Source organism: Pogona vitticeps, chromosome 1, assembly GCF_051106095.1.
Source record: "Pogona vitticeps strain Pit_001003342236 chromosome 1, PviZW2.1, whole genome shotgun sequence".
NCBI classification, from domain to species: domain Eukaryota; kingdom Metazoa; phylum Chordata; class Lepidosauria; order Squamata; family Agamidae; genus Pogona; species Pogona vitticeps.
The window spans coordinates 167,452,956-167,471,101 of record NC_135783.1 but is presented as its reverse complement, the minus strand read 5'-3'; the positions used below and the strand labels follow the sequence as shown (position 1 = coordinate 167,471,101).

At 44.5% G+C, this 18,146-nt stretch overlaps 1 protein-coding gene across 2 annotated transcripts in view; it reads right to left on the bottom strand.

Annotated features, from left to right (window-relative positions):
• The window catches only part of COL4A1 (collagen type IV alpha 1 chain), a 389,221-nt gene that overhangs the window by 223,950 nt on the left and 147,125 nt on the right, over positions 1 to 18,146 (bottom strand). The window lies entirely within an intron of this gene.

Genomic DNA, 18,146 nt, shown 5'->3' with positions numbered 1-18,146 from the left:
GGGGGGAACACATAAAGGCGGTCCTGGGACCAGTCTATGAGGAACGCATCCCCGAGGGAGGCACTGTCTCTGCCTGCTCTGGAGCAAAAGCGGGGACATTTCTTGTTGCTCTCGGAGGCGAACAGGTCTAGCGAAGGGGTGCCCCATTTGCGGCACAGCTGTAGGAATACGGTATCGCTCAGCGTCCACTCGTGTGTTCATGTTGGGAGTCGACTGAGTCGATCCGTCAAGGTATTGTCCTCCGTGGAGATGTGGACTGCAACAGGGAAGACATGGTTGGAATAACACCACTCCCAAAGGTCGACAGCTAGGTAAAGGAGAGAGGGGGAATGTGTGCCACCCTGCTTGTTGACATAGAACAGTGCAGTGGTGTTGTCTGTTGCCAACTGCACTACTCGGCCCCGCATCAGGAGAAGAAAGGCATGAAACACTTTGATAATGGCTAGGAGTTCCAGGTGGTTTATGTGGAGCGGAAGCTCTTGTGGTGACCATAGTCCGTGGATCTTGTGCCGACGACAGTGGGGCCCCCAGCCCGACGGGCTGGCGTCGGTTGTGACCTGTATCGACGGTCGCAGTGGGTAGAAGGATCTGCCGATGAGGAGATTGTGCGGGGAAGTCCACCAATTGAGTTGGGAGGCCAATTCTGGCGTCACTTTCAAGAGGGAGTAAGGGTGGTCCGTCACTGGATCGAAGAGGGAAAGAAACCAAGCTTGCAGGGATCTCATTTTGAGCCTTGCGTGTTGGACGACTGCCGTCGTTGATGCCATGAGCCCAAGTAGGTGCTGGGCATGGTGTGCAGAGACGGACTGATGGTTCTGAAAGAGACAAACCGCCTTTTGGATTTTTGAGATTCTTTCAAGGGGTAGGAATGCCCGTCCTCGAACAGAGTCTATTTCTATGCCGATAAACTTTGCTGTTTGTTTTGGGGTGAGATGTGACTTCTCGGTATTGACTCTGAGACCGAGAGCATGCAGGGTATGAAGAGTTAGGTCCCTGGCCCGAATGGTGTTGTGATACGATGCCACCACAATAAGTCAGTCGTCGATGTAAGGGTAGACATCTACGCCATGAAGTCGGAGAAATGCGGCGACCGGTGCCATGCATTTTGTAAAAGTCCGGGGGGCGGCAGAGAGCCCGAATGGGAGTGCGGAAAACTGGTAGGCGATGCCGTTGAAGTGGAATTGAAGGAATTTTCGATGATCTGGGTGGATGGAAATATGGAAATAAGCATCCTGTAGGTCGATGATGACGAACCAGTCTCCCTGTGAAAGCAAAGGGATAATGGAGTCCAAAGTGAGCATGTGAAACTTGCGGGGGAATATAAAACGGTTGAGATGAGTCAAGTCCAGGATGGGGCGAAGACCCTTGTCCTTCTTAGGGACTGTAAAGTACTTGGAATAGAAGCCATTGCAACAGTCCAATGGTGGGACGGGTGAAATGGCGTTTTTCTGGATAAGTTTGGTAACCTCGTCCTGTAAGGTAGAGGAGTATGAGGTGTAACGAACAAAACCCAAGGGGGGTAAAGTGGAGAACTCTATGAGGTAGCCACGTGCTATTATAGATAAGACCCAACTGTCAGAAGTGATTGATTGCCACCGATGAAAGAAAGGGGCCAACCTGGTAGAAGCCAAGGGGGGCCCAAGTCGCGGGAGGCAGGGATGAATATCAATACTGTTTACCCTTTCGTTGTCCTTTACGAAAGGACTGGAGGTGGCGTGGAAAGGGCTGCTGCTTGTATGAAGCCATGAGAGGTTGCGGAGTTGGCATTGACCTGTCAGCTTGTTGTTGGCGGTATTGCCTGTAAGGCTGAAAACGCTGAGGTTGATATTGCCTGGAGTAATGTTGACCCGAGCGATAATATGGTCGCTGGTAGGAGGTAGATGGTTGGACCGAATAAGAACGTGCAGTCTTACGTTTCTTATGAAAATCCTCCATGGTGTCATCAGTTGCTTGGTTAAAGAGACCGACACCGTCAAAGGGAGGGTCCTCAATTCTGGACTTGGTGTCGTCCGAAATAGTTGAGGATTTGAGCCAAGCGTGGTGACGGATAGAGATGGAAGTCACTAGGGTCTTGGCCGCCGCTTCTGCGGGCCGCTACCCTCTGGAATTTAGCCAGGGGAATGGCCTGGGTATGAATGTTAATAATGTCAGCCCTGACAGGTTCAGGAATTGCATCGAGCAGTGGAAGTATTTGATTCCAGAGGAAACGCTGGAAAGCGCCCATGGTCGCTTGGTAGCTGATGTTCCGAAGCAAAAAGGTTTGAAGAGAATAGATCTGTTTGGACAATGTGTCCAGCTTTTTGCCGTCCTTATTAGTAAGGATGGGTTTGGTTTTGGTATGAGCCCGAGGCTGACTGGATTCCACGATGATGGAATTTGGCACTGGATGCTTAGTAAGAAATTCAGCCTCAGTGCCGTGGGTCCTGTAAAGGCCATCCGTACGGCGAGAGATTTGCATAGTGGATGGGGTTTTTCCCCAAGTGTCCTTAATAAGTCGTAGGATAGACTTACTGAAAGGTAAGCTCAACGGAGCAACCCGTTCTTGATCGATGTCATTAAACACGGGGTCGACATCAACAGGTGGAGGCTGTTCTGCATCGAGATTCAGGGCTTGTGCCATCTGGAACACCAAGTGGGTGTAAGAGGAAAAATTGTCTGAAGAAGACGAAGTGTGGCTGCCCCTTGTATCGGGAGGTGGAGGGGGCAAGTCGGGCTCATGAGAGGACTCGGAGTGCTGCGGCTCCGAAGAGGCTGCAGACCCTGGAGACAAAGGGTAGTTGGATGGGGCAGGCCCCTCAGTTAACGGGGCGTGGTGCCGGTGTGTCGGTAAAGCTTCGACACGGTCCCGAGGTGGAATCGGGTCTGGCGCCGGAATCTGGCGTGGAATCGGGGCCAAAATGACCATGGGAGGTCTCGGGGCCTGCTGAAACGATGCAATGGGGCATGGCAAAAATGATGGGCCGTCGTACCAGGCGCCATCGTACGGGATCGAGGCAGGTCCATGGAAGGAGTTGCCACAGGGGGGTCTGGTGTCAGCCGGGGGCGCTTAGCTTGATTGGGCTGGAACCGATCATAGAACGAACGCCACATAAACAGTTCAAAGCACTGGAAAGGGGCCATCGGAAAGTGGCAGAAGTCACCCTGAGGCGGAACCGGCCTTGTTGGGGAAAAGTGCTTTCGTTTTTCCATTTTCTTTCTCGGAGGAGAGGGGGGGCCTCCGATTCCGATGCCGAGCTATCGACTGCCCGCCCCGAGTCGGGGTTTGAATGGGCTGAGGTCGGGCTGGACTGTGGCACAGCCGCTTTGAGGCCAATGCTCGGGGTAGTGAGGGGGACAGAATGACCTGTTGGTTCCTTTGGTTCATCCCCATCTGAGATGAGATATAGGGCTTCCCTCGAGGACTCCTCGAGAATGGGAGAAGGTAGCACGGGCATAGGGGGCTCCGTGGTAGGGGGTTTATCCCTTCTGGGTCTTTTGGAGGCAGGTTTGGACTTCTTCTTCGGGCCCATTTCGGGTGCCCGAGTCTTCCCAGAAGAAGGGACCTTGTGCTTACCAGAGGGCTTTGATTTTTCAACAGCGTCTTTAGCTGGTAGCACAGAAACGGAGTCAGAAGTAGACTGGCCAGGTGGAAGTCGGTCCGCTGACAGAGCGGGAGATCTAGCCGTCTCCGAAGACGAAACAGGAGGATTCATAGCCATTTGCCACAGGTACGATCTAAGTCTCTGGAGTCTCTGCTTAAGTGCCGGCTTGGTAAGGTTTTTGCAAGCAGGGCACAAGTGGGTCTGGTGCTCTTCGCCCAGACAAAAAAGGCACTGTTCGTGGCCATCTGAAAGTGCGATTTTGTTCGCACACGTTGTACACCGCTTGAAGGGCGACGGAGAGGCCATGCGAGACAGATTGGAGAGGCAAACGGGGGAGAGGGGAGGGGGAGGGGAATGGGGATAAAGGAAAAAACAGCAGCAAAAGCCAAACCAGGCTAGTAGAAAAGGCTAGGAGGATCACTAAATAATAATAATAATGCAATAACTGCAAAAAAAAAAAAAAAGAGCTCAAAGAGCCTAGAAAAAAGCCAGAAGGCAAAGGCGAATGTGCTCTAGTTTCCGGAGAACCTAACAGCTCGGCGGAAAAAAGGAACTGAGGAAGATGGTGGGTGGGAGGAGCATATACCTCATGGAGGATCACACCATAAAATTGTTACTTTTAGCTCTAGAATCTTCCGAGAGAGTCAGCGCAGGCGCAGACAATACCCATATGTGTGCATTCACAGAGACCACGAAAAAGAACAAATGTTTCAAGGGTCATCAGCTGTTTAAAAAAAGCTTCCTTAATTTCAAAAATACACAGCAATACCGTAAATAAAGGTGTCATATTTATACTATTTCAAGTGAGTCGAAATCTTTATGCAGGTCCTTTTTAAATGTAAAAGTCATGTACAGTAATTTTCACCCATGGAGAAAGTTAGGTTACTTACCTGTAACTTTGGTTCTTCTAGCGGTACTCTGTGAATTCATACAATTGGGTTATCCTGCGCCTGCACAGGAACGTCTGGAAGATTCCAGAGCTTAAGAAAAAAGAGTCAATTAGCTCCCCCCGCGGGGTATATAAGCTCCGCCTCCTCCATCTTCCTTTCAGTTCCCTAAATCCGCCGTTACTGTAAGTTAGATAAGCGTGGTATCATAGAATGGTACTGTGATGGATAGAGGGGAGGAAGGGATGGATGTGTGAATTCACAGATTACCACTAGAAGAACCAAAGTTACAGGTAAGTAACCTAACTTTCTTCATAGTGGTCTCTGTGAGTGCACACAATTGGTTTAATAGCAAGCTGTACTCACCGGCAGGAGGGTCGTCATGGTATCAAGGATGACAGTATCACCCGTCCAAACACCGTATCATTTTTGGCTCTGACATCCAGTTGGTATTGTTTGGCAAACGTCAGAGGGGTAGCCCAGGTGGCTGCTTTGCAAATGTTCTGCAGTTGGACACCTTTGAATAGGGCTGTCGAGGTAGAAACCGCTTTGGTGAAATGGGCCTTGCAAATAGAAGGCAAGGGCCCTTCTGACATCGAGAGAGTGGAGTTTGCGCTCCAGCGGTGTGGTTGGAGACGGAAAAAAGGTTGGAAGCACAATGGGCTCATTGACATGGAATTCTGATACCACTTTTGGGAGGAGGGAAATGTCCATGTATAAGGTAACCTTATCTGGGTGCATCTGAAGGTAAGGAGGGTCTGACCTTAAGGCAGCAAGCTCACTTGCTCGTCTGGCTGAAGTAATGGCTACCAAAAGAGCAGTTTTCAGTGAGAGGAGTTTTTCAGAACACGTAGCCATTGGTTCAAATGGAGGTTTAGTAATGGCCTCTAAGACCAACGGAAGGGACCATTGCGGTGCGATGGTCTGAGAAGGGGGTCGTATGTTTTGGAGACCTTTTAAAAAACTTTTGAGTGTAGGATCAGAAAAAAGTCTCGCGGAGTATGATCAAGGAGGTTGGTGAGTGACAATTGCTGAAATGTAGACTTTAAGCTTGGAGTGAGCGCTTCGTGATAGGATCGGGCCACCAGAAGCCAGTCGTCAATGTAAGGGAAGATTTTTATATTTTGGGTTCGTAGGTATGTGACTACTGGCGCCATGCATTTTGTGAATGTCCTGGGGGCCGTTGAGAGCCAGAACGGTAGGGCGGTGAATTGGCACGTCTCGTGATGGAACCGGAACTGGAGAAATTTTGGGTGAGACAGGTGGATGGAGTATGCGTCCTGCAGATTGATGGTGACGAACCAGTTTCCCTGAGACAAGAGGGGAAGAATGGAATCAAGGGTGAGCATATGGAATTTTTAATGAAATATGTACCGGTTGAGGTCTCTTAAGTCCATGATGGGTCCCGCGAAGTAGTGGGAGAAAAAACTATCCGTCCTGTCAGATGGAATTTGAATTATGGCCTCTTTGGATAACAGAGATGAAATTTCCAGATGCAGTAGCATGGAAAATGGAGTAGGTCTAATTGAATTTGGTGGAGGAATGGAGAAAAATGCTATCCTGTATCCATGTTGAATAATACTAAGGACCCACTTATCAGTAGTGATGTTTTTGCATTCTTGTAGGAATGGAGACAGTCTTCAAATTGCTTACCCCTATGCTGGGTCTTACGAAAGGACTGCTTAGGGCTACGAAAGCGTTGTTGCTTGAACAGCGGTGTAGCAGACTGTTGAGTTTGATAGATACGGTCTTGCTGTTGCTTACTGTACCGAGAAGGCTGGTACTGAGTAGATGATTGGTACTGTGGTTTTCTGTAAACCTGTTTCTGGTACCTATACGGCTGGTATGGTACATAGGACTTCACTGTCTTTCTCATCGTATGGATATTATCCATAATCTCGTCTGTTTTAGAGTTAAAGAGTCCAGCTGCATCGAAGGGAAGTTCTTTGATTTTGGTTTTGGCGTCTTCCAGGATGTTAGCTGTTCGTAGCCAAGCCTGACATCTGATGACAATGGCAGTCAGCATCGAATTTGAGGCAATGTCAGCTGTATGTTTCACAGTGAATCGCTGTTGTCTGGTAAGGGTATTTACCTCTTCATAAACATTAAGGGCTTCTGCTTTGGCAGGATCGGGCAGCGATTGTAGGGTTGGTACAATGTTGTCCCACAAGTGCTTTTGGTAAGCGCCTGTGGCATACTGCTGTGCTCTTACCTGTCCATCACAGCTGGGCAGGGGAACCTCAGCCAATGAGAGGACGGAGGGTGATGCAGAGGGGGAGGAGCTGGATTATATAAGGGGTGTGTGATGTGTGAAAGGGGGAGTTTTGGAGTTTGAAAAGATGAGAGAAGTTGATTGAGAGAGTGAGATAGATTTGAGAGAGATAGTCAGTGAGGGAAAAGTCTGTGTGATCTAGTAATTGAGAAACGTGATTAACAACTTGATTTATTACCTGTGATTCACCCTTTTTATTTTGTACAAATCAATGAACACTTTATTTGTTTGAAAGAAAAACTTGTCCTTTGTGAGTACTAAGGATAGGTTGGTGTCAGCAAGTGAAGAATAGTAGTGAGCACTCTTGGAGGCCTGTATTGGTAGAGGCTTGAGAGTGGCCCGCTACATAAACTGGTGTCCAGTGTGTGGGATACAAAGTGATCCAGTTAAAGCCTTGTACTGGAAAGGTGCCCAGAGCGTATCTTTAGTCAGGGACGTCTGAGTGGATGCGTGGGTAACCTCCTAGGACTTGTCTCAAAGGGAGAAAGTCTAGTAGGAGGGCATTGAAACTCAGATTGGGGGACTGAGATAGGGACTCTGGCTCTGTGGTAACCATTTCTGGGGAGTGAGTTGCCCAAAGCAGAAATCTGTGGCAGGTTGGCTAGCTTGTCCTGAGTTCAAGGGGAGAACTCTGAGGGGACAAAGCGGAACCAAGGGCAGATAAGCTAAGGGGGCTCAAATCAGCTAAACCGGGGATAGGGGAAGCTGGTAATTCGTTTTGTTGCCTGAGGCAGATGAAAAAACTCTGGTGTGAGGCCTAGCTGGAGGCAGGGGCCTAGACACTGTAGCTAGCTTGCCAGTGGATGAGTGCTGGAAGCTAAGTTGTAACACAGACACCCACTGACAAGAAAAAAGGGTACTTTTAAATTGAGGCCTGAAAATTGAATTATAAGCCTGAAGAAAGGAGAATGCCTTTAACTAGGGGAAAGAAAGCTGAGCAAGCACCTTGTGCAATGGCAGCTGGGTCAGATAATGAAAATAGGGATTCTGAGGGAGGATTTACCTCAGAGCAGGAGAGAGAGACCTCAAGGGAAGACCCAATAGAATTCAGAAAATGGAAATTGGAGCTGGAGATGAAGGCCAAAGCTGAGGAAAGGGCCTTAGAAATGGAGGAAAGACTCCAAAGAAACTCAACACGGGAGGAAAAAATCAAGGAATATGATACCTAAGGTGTTTCTTGAGATGGCAGAGGAATTAAACCTAATTGATCTATGGAGATTAAGAAACCCGAATAGAAGAGACTACACATTCTATTCTAATAGACATAAATCATGGTCAAGAATAGACAATTGCTGGATATCAGCAGAGGCTACATACCAAGCAGAGGACATTGAAATTCTACCAAATACATATGCAGATCACAACCCAATACTGATGACCTTAGGTCAGAGAATAAGAAATAGCTTGTGGAGACTTGATACCCAACTGCTGAGAGAAGAAACTTTCATAAAAAAAATTAAAAATGAAATGAACATCTTTTTTCAAATGAATAAACCTCAGGATACAGGGACGACAACAATATGGGATACAGCCAAAGTGTATTTCCGAGGATATGCAACAGAATTCAATATCAGAAGAAAAAGGGAAAAAAATAAACAACACCAAACCTTAATAACAGCTCTAAAAAATGAGGAAACAAAGCTTAAGAAGGCACCTACAAAGAAGGAACTACTCAATAAAATAAATATCCTACAGCACAAAATTAACTTATTAGAACAGGAAGAGATGGAGAAAAAAAATCAAATTCACAAGGCAAAATTTTTTTGAAAACGCAAACAAACCGGGAAGATGGCTAGCATACAGAATAAAAAGAGAAAGAGAGAAAACAATGATAACAACATTGCTTAACAAACAAGGGAAAGAAATATACAAAGAAAAAGAAATCGAAGAGGAGATCTGTGGATTCTTCAATGAACTATACAAGAAAAGAGAAGGAGAAGAACAGAGGATTGCAAATTATTGGAATAATACTCCAGAATGGAAACTGAATCCCCAACAGCTGGAAAAAATGAATGAACCAATCACAACAGAAGAGATTAGCGAAGCATGGAAGAAACAAAAAAACGGTAAATCGCCTGGCCCGGATGGACTTCCAGCAGAATACTATAAGACATTTGAAGAAACCTTAATCCCACACTTCAAGAAATTAATCGAAGATGTACAGACTAAAGGGGAAATTGCAGACTCTTGGAAAGAAGCACATATCTCCCTAATACATAAAGAAGGCACGGATAAAAGATTAGTCAAGAATTATAGGCCAATCTCCCTATTAAATGTTGACTACAAGATCTTCACAACTATTTTAGCCACAAGACTAAAGGGGATACTCGAAACGATAATACATAAAGATCAAACAGGCTTTTTATCTAAAAGGAAGCTATCCTCAAATATAAGGACTATAATAGATATAATGGAATATTATGAACTACACCCAGGAAAACAGATGCTAATCTTCCTGGATGCGGAAAAAGCCTTTGATAATGTCAACTGGGAATTTATGTTCTCACTGCTGGAGAGAATGGATCATACCTGAAAATGATTAAGGCATTATACACTAAACAAACAGCCAAGATAAAAGTGAATGGTAACTTAACTGGAAATATACAGATTGAACAAGGAACAAGGCAAGGCTGTCCATTATCTCCCCTACTATTCATCTTAATATTGGAAATACTCAACAGGCAGATTAGAAATAATGAAGCCATTAAAGGACTTAAAATTGAGGGAGAAGAATTTAAGTTGCAAGCATACGCGGACGATTTAGTGATAATATTAGAGAATCCTATGGAAAATCTTGAAGTACTGATGGAAGTTATTGGAGAGTTTGGAAAGGTGGCAGGTCTCAAACTATCAAAAAACCAAAATTTATGACAAAAAACATAAAACAAGAAGATGTGGAGAAATTAGCACAGAATTCTAAATTTGAGGCGGTAAAAAAAATTAAATATCTAGGGGTGATCATCACTAGAAAACCAAGCAATTTAATGAAGGAAAACTACTTGGCAATGCAGAAAGAAATTCAGAAAAATCAGGAGGAATGGAACAAATTACAAATTTCATTTATGGGAAGAGTTTCAACAATAAAAATGATGATCCTACCTAAACTTTTATTTTTATTCTCAAACCTCCCAATGATATTGAATTTTAAGTATTTCAAGGACCTGGACAGACTAACAGCAAATTTTCTTTGGAAATATAAGAAACCAAGAATAAAACTTAAATTGCTGCAAGACCTGAAAGAAAGAGGGGGAGTGCGTGTGCCGAACTGGTTGCTATATTACAAGGCATGTGCAATGACTTGGATTAAGGAATGGATAACTTTAGAAAATCAAAGGCTGTTGAAATTAGAAGGACACGACTTAAAGATGGGATGGCATGCATATGTATGGTATGGGAAATTCAAAGAACACTCTCAGTTTGAAGAGCATATCATCAGGAAGGCTTTAGGGATGATATGGCAGAAATTTCAAGCACAAACTTATGAAAAAATCCCAATATGGATAGCACTAATAGAAGCATTTTCATTTAAAACCTTGAACCAGAAAGGAAGGTTAACCACATATAAAAATCTGCTAACAAATGAGTTGGAGATAAGGGATAAACAAGAGCTCGAAAAAATGGGTATAGCGGTGGACTGGTGGTCAATGGCAAAATTAGAATCAAGATATAAAAAAGACAGGGCTGTGGGTTTTTTTAAGGGCAAAGTTCAGGTAGACAGACTGTGGTTATATACGGATGAAGCAATAATTAAGAAAATGTATACCTATCTATTAGAAGATGAACTAGAAGATGAAAGGGTGAAAGAAACAATGATAAAATGGGCAAAAAAATTTGGGTATAATGTAGATCTTGATAACTGGACAATGATGTGGAAAGAAAGCAATAAGATTTTGAAACCAGCAAATTTAAGAGAAAATGTACTAAAAATGTTTTACCGATGGCACTATACACCCATAAGATTAGCAAAAATGTCAGAGGGTAACAGTAACATATGTTGGAAATGCAGGAAAAAGGTCGGAACTTACTACCATATGTGGTGGACATGTGAAAAGGTCAAAATCTATTGGACACAGGTATGGGACTTAGTAAAAGAAATTATACAGCAGAGATTAGAGCTGAAACCTGAAATGGCATTACTGAATGTCATTTCAGGTGTAAATGACAATAAATTGAAGCATTGTCTTATGTATATACTCACAGCAGCTAGATTACTCTGGGCCCAGAAATGGAAAACAGAAGAGGTTCCGATGATGGAAGAGCTGTTAAAGAAACTATGGGACATGGCAGAGTTGGACACCCTATCAGAAGCATTGCGGGAACAGCCAAGAGATTATGTAAAACAAAGCTGGGGACTAATATATCTCTGGGCCCAGAAGAAGACTGAAGTTTAGGGTGAAATTTAGGATACATGTAGAAATTTATTAGTATATGCTATAAACAGATATAGGGAGAATAGAGGACTAATGAGGCTGGAATCTTTGACTCCAGACACTTCAGATAGAGGGGTTAGTTTAGTTTTTTTTTTTCTCTTTGCTATATGGTCTTTTTTTTTTTTTCTTTTCGTCTCTTCGTTTTGGTTTTCTTTTTCTTTTTTGGTATCTTGTGGTTTTCTGTATGTTAAAAAATTCAATAAAATTTATTTTAAAAAAAGAAATGGAGGAAAGACTGAGGCAGAGAGAAATGGATGCAGAAATGGAGAGAGAGAAGATTGCCTTAGAGAAAGAGAGAATGGCTTTTGAACTTAGGAGACTAGAACTGGAAGTTCAGGCCAACAATAACAATAACAACAATGACAGAGATGATTCTGAGGGAATACAGTTGTCAAAGGCAGATCTAAAAAGATTCCCTGTCTTTAGAAAAGGGGATGATCCAGAATCACTTCTGGTGATGTTTGAAAGAGCGTGTGAAGATTTTTATGTGAGGGATTCGGAAAGAATGATTGTCTTGAGATCCCAAATTAGTGGAGGTCTGGCCGAGATCTATGCAGAGATGCCTTCGGAATTAATTAAAAATTATGATGAGTTCAAAAAGTTAGTGTTTGCCAGGTATGGCATAAATTCAGAACAGTTGAGACAGAAATTCAGGTCTCTGACCAAGAAACCTGATGAATCTTACTCTCAGTTAGGGGCAAACTTGGCCAGATATCTGGACAAATGGCTGGTACAGGAAAAAGTTGAGACAGTAGAAGACCTTAAAAATATTTTTGGATTGGAGCAGTTTTATTCTCTCTTGCCTAGAGAACTGAAATATTTAGTCAAGGACAAGAGACCCCGAAATTTGAGAGAGGCAGGGGAGATTGCTGATTTTATTTCCCAGATCAGAAAACCAAGTGGTTATGAGGGAAAGGTGGTGAGAAAAGTGTGGGAGGACGCAAATAAATTGCCCAGAGGACAATTTAAGAACCAGCAGAAGGTTGGAGGCCATTTTGTGGGCAAGCCCTCAGACCAGAACCAAGCCAGAAACCAAAATTTGGAGGGAAAAAGAGTTAACGGTGCTGGGAATGATCAATGGAACGGTAGGACTTGTTTTCGGTGTAATAAAAAGGGCCATATTGCATCCCAGTGTGGTAAAAATAGAGAATTTGGACCACAAAAAGGGAATTTAAGTAAGCCTAAAGCGGTATACTGTGTGCAGCAGGAACAGGTTGACCCACCAAGGGAGGAGTCAGTCGCTATGGCAACACCAGCTGAACTCTCTACACAAGCTGATAATATTGAACCTGATTTCCCTTTGGCAGCAGTTAGACATTGCTTTTTAATTAAAACAAACCAAGAGTTATTTCAAACGGCTGGGGACCATATTTATATCTTTGATAATAAATACATGGCTGTAACAGGCAGACATAACATCACATGTCCGTCACAGCTGGGCAGTGAGTCATCAGCCAATGGTGTGACGGAGGGTGGAACTTAAGGGGAGGAGCTAGTATAAAAAGGGGGGTGAAGAGTGTGTGGGGGGAGATTGGAGATGAGAGTTTGAGCTGAGAGTTTAAAGTGATTAGTAGTTAGAGTGAGAGAGTGAGCCTGTCAGTGGAGAAATAGTCTGTGTGAGCCAGTGTTTATTAACAGTGATTGATTAATTGATTCTTTACCTGTGATTTACTATTTTTATTTTCTGTAATCAATAAACTAGTTTTTGTTTTCAAAGTTACACTTGTCCTTTTATGATTCTTTAAGGATAAGTTGGTGGCAGCAGAGATTTTACAGTAAAGTAGCAACCACTCTTTGAGGTTTGAGGGTGGCTGTTACAATGGCTTTGAGAGACTCATGTTCACAAGTCACCCTATGTCACCCTGATATAGTACCTCAGAAATACATCTTAAAAGGGGAAAACATGTTTGTGAAGGGAATTGGCGAAAAAGCTGTCATCTTGCCTGTGAGTGAGATACACATTAGGTACCAGGGATGGGAAGGACCTTGGAGAATTGGAATTTCTTCACAGGTGCCAGCAGTAGTTTTAATTGGAAATGACCTCTCTGAGCATGTAAAGAGGGTTTTAGTTATACTGTAACACGTTCCCAACAAGAGAAAGCAGAGGCAGCTGAGGAAGGGAGTGACAGTCAGAGGAAGGGAACGCCTGACAGTATGAACTCAGCTGAGATATTTCAACTTAATATTCCCCAAAGCAATATGTTCAGTCAGGAACAGAAAGCAGATTCCACACTGAAACAATGCTTTGAGAACATTTCTGAAGTAAAGTTATCCCCTGAAAGACCTGAGAGGTTCCACCTTGAACAGGGCTTATTGTACCGAGAGTCTCTAAGAAACCCCAAGAAAGGGGGGACAATCTTCAAAAACAGTTAATGGTTCCTTTGAAATATCACCAGCAAATATTAGAAAGGGGACACTCAGATGTATTTTCTGCTCATCTAGGCATTAACAAAACCAAGCAAATAATATGACAAAATTTCTACTGGCCTGAGATGGGAAGGCAGATTAAAAAAAATTGTCAGAGTTGTGATGTTTGTCAAAGGCAGGGTAATAGTAATGATAAAACTAAAGCAAAGCTATGCCCTTTACCAGTGATTTCTACCCCATTCCAATGTATTGGCGTGGATATTATAGGACCATTGCCTAGAGTCATTCAAAGGGGGAACAGATTTATTCTGACCATTGTGGACCATGCCACACGATACCCAGAGGCCATTCCTCTGAGGAATATTGAGACTCATACTGTGGCTGATGCCCTGCTGAGTTATATGAGTCGAATGGGCTTCGCGTCAGAAATAGTAACTGACTTAGGGACATCTTTCACCTCAAAGCTCATGCAGACACTGTGGCAAATATATGGGATCAAACATTTAAATACTTCCCCATATCACCTGCAAACTAACGGGCTCACAGAGAGATTTAATAGTACCCTGATGCGCATGATTAGGGCCTATTCTGCTGAAAATCCTTACAATTGGGATCAGAGAATACAACTTCTGTTATATGCATATAGGTCTGTACCCCAAGACAGTACAGGATTTAGTCCTTTTGAATTGCTGTTGGAGAGATAAGTGAGAGGACCCCTTGACTTACTTAGACAAAGTTGGGAGAAAATACAAGAGTCTGGTCCTGAGAACAAAATAGCATACTTAGACAACCTGATGAACACTCTGAAAAGAAATTTAGAAATGGCTGCTGAGAATTTACGAGGTCAGAAAAATAAGCAAAAAGTCTGGTATGACAGAAAAGCCAGAGAAAGAAGTTTTAATCCTGGAGATGAGGTGCTTGTGCTAAGACCTCTCAAAGGGAACAAATTACAACTAAATTGGGCAGGACCATTTAGATTTATTGCCAAAATGAACAACCTTAATTATGTCATTAAGGAAGATGGGGAACCAGGCAGGAGGGTGGTTCATGTGAATATGATCAAACCATATTATAGGGAAGAGAACAGAGTGTTGTTTGCCATGAAGGAAGCTGACAATGAGAAACATGGCTTACCCTATTTGGAAGGGAGGGGGAAAGCAAGATATAACCCTGATGATGTCAAAGTTAGCCCTGTGCTTTCCCCTGAGCAACAAAACGAATTGAGGGCCTTGCTAGGGAGATACCAGCAGGTTTCTTTCAGCAAGCCAGCGTTGGCCCAGGGAGTGGTGCACGAAATTGATACTAGAGATGCACCCCCACCAGCTGTTACTCCTTGTAGTGTTACTGACTTAACATGCAAGAAGAGGGCATAGTATCCAGTGGACCAGCAGCTGCGAGGAGGCGTTCGTGAAGCTGACGGGGATGGTGATGACCAATCCAGTCATAAGAGCTCCAGATTGCTAGCGCGAGTTCACCATCGTCACCGAGGCGTCCAATACCGGGTTAAGAGCCATGCTGAGCCAGAAGGACGACGACGGAGAACATCATCTCGTGACGTACCTGCGCGAAAATCTACAGGTGGGCGAAGAACAGCTTTCTAGTGGTGAGGGAGAGTGTCTTGCAATTCTTCATTCACTTCGCAAGCTTGGGCCATATGTTTGGGGAGGACATTTTGTCTTGTGTACTGACCATTCCCCACTATTGTGGTTAAGGACTATCAAAGCCAACAACAGCAAGGTGATGAGATGGGCTTTGATCCTGCAGGACTTTGATTTTGAGGTTCGAGTGATTAAAGGGACTCAGAACTGTGCTGCAGATGCCCTCTTTAGAAGACCAGAAGACTGAGGAAGAAAAATGGACTCTTAGAATGGCGAAAGTATTAAAAGTTTGTTGTACATGTACCCACTGATATATGTTATTTGTTATGTATGCATATGAAATTGGATGTAAGTATAATTTTTATTTTGTAGTCTAATATTAAGCATATGCATGAATGATCTTTGAAAATGTTAATGAATGTATGGGAATGACATGCAGGTAAGAGGTTTATTTAATGTTTATGACAATGTTTATTAAATGTAATAGTGTTATTAGGATAAATGTATTGTTGTGTTGCTCCTCGTTGTTTATGAGAGGAACGCACTTTAGCTTTCCCCCATGAAACAACTTGTTAAGGGGGGAGGTATTGTGGCATACTGCTCTGCTCTCACCTCCATCACAGCTGGGCAGGGGAACCTCAGCCAATGAGAGGATGGAGGGTGATGCAGAAGGGGGAGGAGCTGGATTACATAAGGGGTGTGTGATGTGTGAAAGGGGGAGTTTTGGAGAGTTTGAAAAGATGAGAGAAGTTGATTGAGAGAGTGAGATAGATTTGAGAGAGATAGTCAGTGAGGGAAAAGTCTGTGATATAGTAATTGAGAAACGTGATTAACAACTTGATTTGTTACCTGTGATTCACCCTTTTTATTTTGTACAAATCAATAAACACTTTATTTGTCTGAAAGAAAAACTTGTCCTTTGTGAGTACTAAGGATAGGTTGGTGTCAGCAAGTGAAGAATAGTAGTGAGCACTCTTGGAGGCCTGTATTGGTAGAGGCTTGAGAGTGGCCCGCTACAGCACCCATGGCGGCTTGGTAATTGGCAATCTTTATGAGCATTGCAGCAAAGGAATACAGCTTTTTGCCAAAAGTGTCTGATTTCTTTCCTTCTTTGTCAGTAGGCGTAGCTGATGATTGGGTACGAGCTTGGTACTGAGTGGCCTCAACAACGATGGAGTTGGGAGAGGGGTGCTTGGCAAGGAAATCAGAGTCCGAGCTGTGGGTTTTATAAGGATGCTCAATTTTACGTGGCACTTGGACAAAAGTAGGGGGCTTGTCCCAAGAGGATTTTACCAGTTCGAAGAGAGCTGGAATAAGACTGAGGCTAGGAGGGGAAATTTTGTCCTGCTCCATATCGTGGAAGACTAGGTCCCGTTCTTGTTGAGGGATCTCTGCGTCGAGTTGGAGGGTTTTGGCCATGCGGATGATGAGTTGCGCATAGGAAGAGAAATCCTCCGAAGAAGGTTGGGACGATGAACCCTGGGCACCCACATCAGGAACGCCAGAGTCACTAGATGCCGAAGAAGGGTTTGACGACTGTGAGGCAATAGAAGGACAACGTCTCGGTACTGTGTCTTCTGGTACCGTATCCACATCCGACTGAGTGGATGGGGAAAAGGGGACAGTATCATGGGCGTCAGGACCAGAGTAGAGCGTCGTAGCGCGAACCGAAGAGTGCGTATCCGTAAACTTAGCACGCTTGGGAAGTGCTGTAGGTACCGTAGTAAACCACCTCTTACGGGATGGTAGTTGCGGTGTGGAGAAATCCTGTTGTGTTTGTGGCTGACACGGGATAGAGGGAACCAGGGTGTGGAGCCACGGTGCTTGAGGAGCAGAGGGTGAAGGAAACTCCGAAGAGTAGGTGTAACCCTGGTGTGGAAACAGTTGGAACGGAGCGTAGAAGGGGTGACCGAACTGCGGTGGTCCCTGAGGACAGTACCCATTGCCTCTATCCCGAGGCTGGTACGGAGCAGTGTGCTTGTGTTTTGTGGTACGCTTTCTAGGAGTTTCATGATCAGACTCCTGTTCAGATGGAGACTCGGTATCAGCCCGCCTTGGGTATCGAGGGCTTGGTTGGGCAATGGCCCAGCTGGCGTCTGGCTCAGCCTCAAATCAGCCCGAGTTTGGCAACATGCACATATTTTCCTGAGCCGTCTAGGCTAAAGGAATGTGCTCCCCTGCATCAGAGAGTCCTGTTGCTTCTCTCGAAGACTCCTCGAGCAATATCGAAGGAGCGGGAGGAGGTACGGTGGGCAATGTAGCCGGTTTCTTCACCCTCTTTGTCTTATCGGTGGCCTTCTTTTTTGCAGGCAAAGCAGAACGAGAAGGCGGTTTGGCTTTTGGCAGTTTGGAAATGTCCTTAGCCTTAACCGGCACAGAGATGGTAAGCAACTGCTGGTCTGTTGGAGGATTTCGCTTGGAAGGCTCAGCATGAGGAGGGGATAGTGCTGAGAGAGAGGCGCTTTCCATGGCTGGAGACAAAGTCTTTTCGTATAGGAAAGATCGGAGTCTTTGGCGCCTTAACTTGATCGCTTGCTTAGAGAAAAGTTTGCAAGCAGTGCAAGACTGATCAAGAGGAGATTCTCCCAGACAAAATAAACATTTATTGTGTCCGTCTGATAAGAGAATTTTTTGGGAGCAGACGGCACACTGTTTGAAGCCCCGAGGGGCCATAAAAAAGAAAAAGAAAAAGGGGGGAATCCATTGAATGGGGGAAAACGCGACAGAACACAAACAAGTAACTCAAATACAGTGGTGCCCCGCATAGCGACGATAATCCATTCCGAAATAACGTCACTATATGGATTCGTCGCTATGCGGGGCAAAAAAGCCCATAAGAACACATTAAAACACGTTTAATGCGTTCCTATGGGCAAAAAACTTACTTTTAAGCGAAAATCCTCCATGAGGCCACCATTTTTGCTGCCCGGTAAGTGAGGAAAGGGCGCGAAAACACTACGGGTGGCCATTTTGGAACTGCCGATCAGCTGTTAGAAAAAACATCGTTATGC